General features: G+C 43.8%; 1 pseudogene; it reads left to right on the top strand.

The window, feature by feature from the left end:
• The first annotated feature begins 270 nt into the window (after positions 1–270).
• LOC100947394 lies at positions 271–2,136 on the top strand (annotated as a pseudogene).
• The last annotated feature ends 6,333 nt before the right edge of the window (positions 2,137–8,469 follow it).

The following is an 8,469-nucleotide window of genomic DNA, read 5'->3' as shown; positions in this document are numbered from 1 at the left end:
GATCAGCAATGCTTTGAAGGACGGAGCCCTTTTATTCTCAGGTGTCCTGGCTTTGTTCTCAGCAGGGCCTGGGTCAGGAGCTCCCCTCCCTGCTGTCTTTACACAGATGTCAGCCCCCGTGGAGATAGAACTCCAGGCAAGCAGCGTTAAATACACTGAAAGCAAAATTCTCCCTTTGAATGTACTTGCTCCCATTAAAGTCCAGGGGTGCTCTCTCTGCAGGCCTCGGTCTCTTTTTGAGGCTCCAAGATGCCTCCTGCACATCGTGACATGACACATCCAACCTGGATTCTGAAGGTTGGATGTAACATAAAAGCAGCCAACCAGCAGCATAAATGTATATGAAATGAAATCAATACAAAGTGTATTTTTTTCGTCCATTGAAGCTAGTCCTGGGAGGGTACATCACAGGTGTTAGGACAGTGCTGCAGAGATGCTAACAGCAGGCGGGAGGCGGGAGGGCGGGAGCAGGGGTTGGGGGCAGGGGCCAAGGAGGAGGCGTCCGGCGCTCACGGTCACTGTGTGAACCAGGGTTAAGGGAGAAAGGGCCTTCTTTTCCCCTCTTCACCTAAAAACAATCAATTATCAATGCCTTGGTGATGGAATAGAATTCTCATCGTAATGAGAAGTCTCCTTTGTTCATTCTACTTTATCCTAAGAGGTCATCGTAATGAGAATTTTTTCTGAGATCCTATTGATTTCTGTCTCAAAAGGCTGATACCAGACTATGATAAGATTAAAAACTGAAATCAGGCAGAGGGAGAAATGGTTTTTTTCAGACTTTTTTTTAAACTGCTAACACTGCAGTGGAATTTTTATATCTCATAAGAATAAAACACAAGGCATTGCAGCGAGTCCTCTGGTGATTTCCTTTATCCCTCGTGGTAAACATACAAGGTGGTATTGGGGCTCTGGGCACCCAGCGGTAAACTGTAAGCTTGGCCTGAACTCAGGGGGCCTGACGCCGAAGCCTGTGCTCTCTCGCAGTGGTGTACAGTCTGCCTACCCCGCCGAAACTCACACTGCAAATACATTTTCTTTACTTGGGAACACAATTATTCTCAAACTGGTTTGGACTGAAACTTGACCACAGTGCTCCATGGCGGGCAGCATTTTGGGAATTATCTAACACGAGCCTCTCTATCATGAAGCTTGTATTATAAGTGGTATAACATGCCCAGATAGTTGAACTGGGGACCTCTTCTCTAATCCCCTCTCCTGTTCTAAAATTACCGTCCCACAGCAGACAAGACACTTCTTTCAGGGTCCTGGCCCCTCTGCCCAGGTGGACCCGGGCACGGTCTCCAGTGGAGACGGGAACAGCTGGAGCCTCCCGGGCTTGCAGGTGCAGCTGCCAGGGCAGCACAGTCGGGACCCTGGACGGTGCTGGAGGCACAAGCACCAGCGGTGGGGACTGCGGCAGCGTCCACCCGGCCCCCTCCACGGCAGAGAAGCTGGCTGGCCACGCGGCGGAGGAGAACCATGTGAGGAATAAGCAAGTGCTGGGAATGGGAAATGGTTCTACAATTGTCCTTGCTGGGCAGCGAATAGCTGAAAGAGTGAAGCAAGAGAACCTGAACCTCGTCTGCATTCCCACCTCCTTCCAGGCCCATCCGCTCACCCTGCAGTACAACTTCCCGCTCAGTGACCGTATCAACACAGAGGCTGACCTCACCGGCGATGGTGCTGATGCAGTAGATGCTGATCTCAATCTCGTCAAGGGTGGTGGAGGCTGCCTGCCCCAGGATAAGACTGTGGCTGGCTGTGCCAGTCCCCTCATTGTGATGGCTGATTTCAGGAAGGATTCAAAGAACCTTGGAGATCAGTGGCACGAGGGAATCCCCACGGATCTCTGTAGGTCATCAATGGCCTGCATCCCAGTAAGCCGAGTTGTGAGCCAGAAGTTTGAGGGTGCAGTTGAACTCCAAATGGCTGTTAACAAGGGAGGTCCCGTGGTGGCAGATAATGGGAATTTTATTTTGGATTGGAAGGTTGACTGGGTACACAAATGGAGTGAAGCTTTTAAAGTGATTCCAGGTGTGGTGGACACAGGTCTATTCTATCAACACCGCTGAGAGAGTTTCCTTCCGGATGCAGGATGGCTCAGAGAACATGAAGGAGAAGCCTGTCTCTTGACCCTGTGAGGAGCAGAGTGTGTTCACCTTGACTCTCCAACCCACAGCCAAGGTGGACACACTTCTCCAGGAGCCTTTGACTTAATATATCTGTGCCAGGATGAACAACTGGCAGGGGTGTGGGTGAAGGGGGTTAAATCCAATCTTCTGAAGAATTGTTATTAAGTATCTTTTTGTTTTTATTTTTATTTTATTGTTGCAGTTGCTTAGCTGGCCCAGGCTGGGTTCGAACCCCCCACCCTTCGTGTATGTGGCTGGCACCGTAACCACTGTGCTACAGGTGCTGAACCGTAAGTGTCTTTTTAAAAAGAGAAATATAGACATATATTTTGCTGCTTAAATATTCATTTTTTTAATAAAGTAGAACTTGATTTCATATCAAACATTTACCAGAAAAAGGGGGTGGGTAGAGGGGACTGTCTTTAAAACCTTTGATTTGAACCTGGTGGGTAAGCTTCTGAATATTGGATTTGCTGAGAAATACAAATCAAAACTTTTTTTTAAGCTGGTGGAGTGAAGGGCCCAGCTGGCAGTGATCTCCTGATGCCTCACTGGAAACTTTGTTTACTTGTCTGCCATCCTCTGTTTTGTTTTGAGTTAGTTTTCATTGTGAGCTGGCACAATACAGTACCTAGTTACATTTTATGATCAGATGTACAAAAGTCTGCTGGGCAGAACAGTGTGGTGTGGAGTGACTTGAAATGTAAACTTACAGGGAGAAAATGTGGTTGTACTTTTGCTCAGATCCGGGGGTTTCTCCAGGTGCCTGCTGTTGGAAGCAGTTGGCCAGAAATGCTTGCCGATACTGCCAAGGCACTGATGTGAAATGTGAAATATTTGTTTCTTTAATGAGTTGTTGTTAATTTTTGCGTGTCCCTTTATTATTACTTGCGTGGTTTGGTGTCAGAACTTGTCACCTCTTTTTATTGTTTGCAGATTGGAATAAAACAGTGTGGTGCCAAAAGAAAAAAAAGACCCTTCCTCGCTCTTCCCACCACCTTTCATAACTGCCTTCACCTCTTTAAAACGAGCAGGGCCTTTCAAAAAATTTTATATTATGTGACCCTGTCTATCTGTGACCTTAGGCAATTGGACTATAGATGGACACCTGTCCTTGGGGAAAGCAATCATAGTGGCAGAATTACCCAGACTGTTTTCTTGGTATTAGAGAGTTGAGGAATAATATTGTCTCTTCTTTTTCTTTTTTTTTTTTAGACAGTCTCACTCTGTTGCCCTAGGCTAGAGTGCCGTGGCATCATCATAGCTCACATAGCCTAGGCTAGAGTGCCGTGGCATCATCATAGCTCACAGCAACCTCAAACTTCTTAATCCTTTTGCTTCAGCCTCCCAACCACCTGGGACTAGAGGTGCCCACCAAAATGCCTGACTATTTATAGAGAAAGGGTCTCACTCTTGCTCCAGCTGGTCTGGAACTCCTGAGCTCAAGCAATACTCCCTTCTCAGTCTCCCGGAGTGCTAGGATTACAGGCATGAGCCACCAGGCCCAGCCTCTTATCTCCTATTTTGATCAAAGTGATTTGTTTAGAAATTTCTGAATTCACCAGCTCTAAAATCTCATCCTACAGCCTGGCTATCTTGATTCCTACTTTGTATTTAATGTATGAGGTGTCCTGAAGGTCGCTCCTAAAATCGCCATGCATAGAGAAAATGGGAAGTTGTAGCTAAATTTACCTTCACTCACAAAATATTCATTACAGAATTTTACAAATTATTTGCAAAGTATTCACTACATGTTGGCTACCTCTTTGGTAATCATATTTTGTAAATAAAGGTATATTTAGCTACATTTTCCCATTTTCCTTATGTATAGGAGCTTTAGGGGCAACCTTTAGGACACCCATATATTGCCCCATTTTTGCTTCTTTATCCCCCTCTGCATTTTCAAAACTCTTTACTTGGAGAGAGAGCGCTAAAATTTTTGCTATTACTTCATCATTGCTTTGAGGTGCATTCACCAGGATTCCAGCTTATTTGACATTAGTTACACTTGAGAATGTTATTTTTTCTTGGAGCAGAAGTGGTAACGGGGACTCACAGTAATCTCAGAAGTGTACTATACTCAGAGCACAGTATTATGATGTACACATGGATTTGCATTCATTTCATTTTCAAGGACTAATTGCTATTTTCTGACCTTTGGTTGCCAGACTCCAGCCACACATTTCCCAGACACACGTAGTTATCGGGTGTCATCTTGTGACTCTGCAGTGAACCTGAGGGCTGGATGTGAAAGTGGTCTGTGTTTGGGGTCTTGGTATTTCTTTGGTTTTCTTGTTTGTGAGCAGTAGAAACTATGTCATTATGGTGGCAGATGCCTGTTGTTCCAACTACTCAGGAGGTGAGGCAGGAGTATCAGTTGAGCTCAGGCGTTCAAGTCCAGCCTAGGCAACAGAGAGAGACCTCATCTCTTAAAATAAAAAAAAAAAAAAAAAAAAAAAAAAAAAAAAAAAAGAAAAGAAAAGAAAAAAATTAAATCTGAGTAACTTAAACAAAATAATTTGCTGGAAATATAGAATAACCTATAGGACTGAAGAAAATGGCTGAAAATCTTAAAGAATGGCAGGAAGTGGGCAGTTCAGAGGTAGCAGGAATGATAGACCCTAGCTTCAGGTGCTGCCGTTACCCAGAATGAACTCCTGCAGCCCTTGCCAGTCCATGAAAGATTCTGTTTTTGTGTAGAGAAAATGGACCTGGCCTATATCAAACCATCAACCAGAAAGGGGTAGGACTCCTGAATGACAGTCCCACCAAAGTTGTATCTACTCAGGAGGGGCGGGATCCTCAAAGTAAATTGGAGTGTATACCAGTGGAAGGGGAAATGGATGACTATCAGATTAAAAACAGTTGTTTCTTATATTCTTCCAGGATTTCATTTGATCTCTCCCCAAGAGTAGTATGAGTAAGAAGTCTGCATTAATGAATTTCTTCCTTTTGGAGGCAGAATCTTACCTGGTCACACTCGGCAGAGTGCCACCGTGTCACAGTTCACAGCAACCTCAAACTCTTGGGCTCAAGTGATTCTCTTGCCTCAGCCTTCCCAGTAGCTACAGGTTCCCACCACAAAGCCCGGCTATTTTTAGAGACAGGGTCTTGAACTCCCAAGCTCAAGCAATCCACTGTCCTCAGCGTCTCAGAGCGCTGGGATTATAGGTGTGAGCCACCATGCCCAGCCTGAGCAAGAAGCCTGTTTCAGCAACCAAACACAGGCTTGTTATCATCATGGCCATGGACCAAAACTCCGTGGAACTCCATGTTACTTAGTACAATAAGCTTGTGCTTGATACACATGAGTGTGTGTGTTGTGGCATGAACGTCTCATGTCACGTGTGACTTCACAGTGCTGGGTGTTGGGTTGCCCACTGCCACTAAAACATGAAGGGATAAACGAGTGGCTAGATGCTCCCTCCCACCTCTAGTTGGCTCTGTGGTTGAAACTAAAGTTGACATCATCTGCAGAGAAGAAGAGTCTGATCTGGACACCAGTTGGAGGCAGAGTTTTCTAAGAGGTTATGAAGAGTTACTGGCTTTTTAAAATAACCTTTTAGAAAACTCTACTTCTGCTCTGGGAGGCTGAGGCAGGTGGATTGCTTAAGCTCACGAGTTCGAGACCAGCCTGAGCAAAATGTGAGACCCCCATAGAAAAAGCTGAGGCAAGAGGATTGCTTAAGCCCAGGAGTTGGAGGTTGCTGTGAGCTATGATGGTGCCACGGCACTCTACCCAGGGTGACAGTTTGAGACTGTCTTTAGAAAAAAAGTCAGTAACTATGCCTGTCCAGGTCCCTAAACATGTCTGCTTCCAGCCAGGAAATGCCTGCTCCCCTTGCTTCACTTACTTCTTTCCAATGAAAACAAATCTTTCCTTTACTCCTCTTGGATCATGTCCACATGTGCACAATAGAACGGCTTCCCGGTTTATTCTCTATTTAGGTTCACAAAAATCATTGGCCTCTAAAATATTCATACTTACATTAAAATAATTTTTAGCACTCAAGTAATTTATGTTCATTGTAGAAAAATCAGAAAATAGAGATAGGCCAAGAGGAAGAAAATGAAAAACAACAGAAAATGACTTGATAATTTTTCCCCCTATAGATAATGTACTTTAATCTATATGTGCTCACAATTTTCAAAGGTGGAACGACACTGATCATACTGCTTTCATTATTTTTTTCACTCAGTAGTAAGCTATCTTCCCATAATTATAAACAAATATGTCTTGTACCTTGTTTTCCCACTTCCTATGAGCTTCATATTTTAATAGCATTTTTGCTTACTTGTTTATTGTAGAGACAAAGAAAAAAAAAAGCCATACTTCTTATATGACATTGACATCTTCCTTTTGATTTGTCCTAAGTGGCCTTTAAACCTAGATTTAGCTGAAGTGACACAACAAAACTCTGACAAAATGAGGGATTAAAAAAAAAATTAATTGCCCTGGGTAAGGAAGTTTCCATTATGGGTGCCCAGACACGTTAAAAGTCTTCCAGCATTGGATGTATCCTTTACATGGAAGCACTGTTATCTCATTTTAGTGCTGAGAAGAAGGAGACAGACAGTATCGAGGCCATCAGAGAAGTCACGGGCAGAGCCCAAATGAGAACTTCAAGTTCTAATGGGCCAGTCCTCCCATCAAACCACAAAGCCGCACTGCTTCCCCTTTCCGCCTCTTCGGGCTGGGCTTGGAACGGAAAGTGCTGCCTCCCACTGAGGGCTGAATGGTGATTTGCCATTCACAGTCCAGGCTGTTTCAAAAGAGGCACAGACTACCCAGCTCTCAATTGTGGGTGAAAGCTTGTTATCCTGCGTGCACAGGGCCCATTGATTTGTTTCGACAATGACTCCTGAATTATATGGCCCCTAAATGTTTGCTGCTAGAGAGATCTATACTGTGGATATGATGATGGGTACTTACTGGAAACTGTTGCCTGATAGATGACTTTTGCTGTTGTGTCTCAATGAAATATCCCTGCTCACTTGGAAATCTCTTTTCCTCTCCACTCTTTCCCTCCCCTTTAGTATAACGTATTGTGCTAGAAAATTGTGAAATAAAATGCCTTTCAAATGTCCTGATGTTTAAAGTAAAGCCAAATTGGCTGTGAGTTACAGACCAGCAGAAGCTTTGCTGAGAATGATTTGTTGATTCATGGAAGAAAAGGAAGGAAGAAAGGAAAGAAAGAAGGAGGGAAGGAGGGAAGAAGGAGGAAAGGAGGAGGGAGGAAAGGAGGGAAGGAGGAAGGAGGGAGGGAGAGAGGAAGCAGAGGGGCTTTGAAAATGTGCATACATTTATCCTGCAAAAAGGCTTTGAGCAACTTATCCAAAGTGGAGAAATGATGGAAGAGTGTAAAGATTTAATTTGCAAGGGTCTTCCTTTTAATGCCATTTGCTGTGGTGAAAAAATTGAAGCCGTATCAAAATTGGACAATAGGAGATGGGTTAAATGAATTATGACTTGACTATATAACGATAGGCTATCATCACAAATAATTTGTATTAGAGTTTATCATGACAAGGAAAGTCATTTATGATATAACATAAAGTTATATTAAAAAAAACTAGCTCTGAAACAATTTGGATTTGCTACCTACCTGCTTTGTAAAAATAACACACACATGCACACTCTCTCTCTCGCACATTGACCACATACACACAAGCACCCCCAGAACTCTGGCCCCACCTGCCTCTCTTACTTCATCTGGGCATCCTGCCCCTGGATTCTTTCCTGATACCCCTACCATAGGTCCATAACAAAAGCAATTGCTTCTGCCTAAATATCTTCTTTCTCCCACCAGGGATGCCTCTTTCCAATCTGAGCTCCCGCCTGACTTCCTCAGGAAAGCCTTCTGACCCCACAGGTAGGGTTCAGATCTCTGCTATTTGTCCTTCTAGTCACCACAGATGAGACAGACATTTTCTGCATAGCATTGTGACCGCCATTAGTGCTGCTGACCATACATGAGGTGACCAAAACTCTGCAGGCGAAACGATCCTATCACAAATTGGAATTCAGTAAACTGTTATGTTTTCGGACTTATGGGCATGCTATACTTCTTCATTTTGAACATTTTTATTACAAACTTGATGACATTAAGAAATTATTAATAATTTTCTTAGATATGATACATTTTGTGATTATGTTTTAAAGAGCCCTTATCTTGGAAAGATACATTCTGAAATGTTTACAAAAGAAATAACCCAATGCCTAAGATTTGCTTCAAAATAACCCAGGAGGGGGCAGGACAGGCTGTGGGCAGCTGGTGGTCAGAGCTGCAGCATACTGGGTATATGGGGGTTCATTTTACTATTTTGTGTACTA

Source organism: Otolemur garnettii, unplaced genomic scaffold (assembly GCF_000181295.1).
Source record: "Otolemur garnettii isolate 467f Iridium unplaced genomic scaffold, OtoGar3 scaffold00003, whole genome shotgun sequence".
Taxonomy (NCBI): Eukaryota; Metazoa; Chordata; class Mammalia; order Primates; family Galagidae; genus Otolemur; species Otolemur garnettii.
The sequence above is the reverse complement of the archived record's forward strand: the minus strand, read 5'-3'. Positions and strand labels throughout refer to the sequence as shown.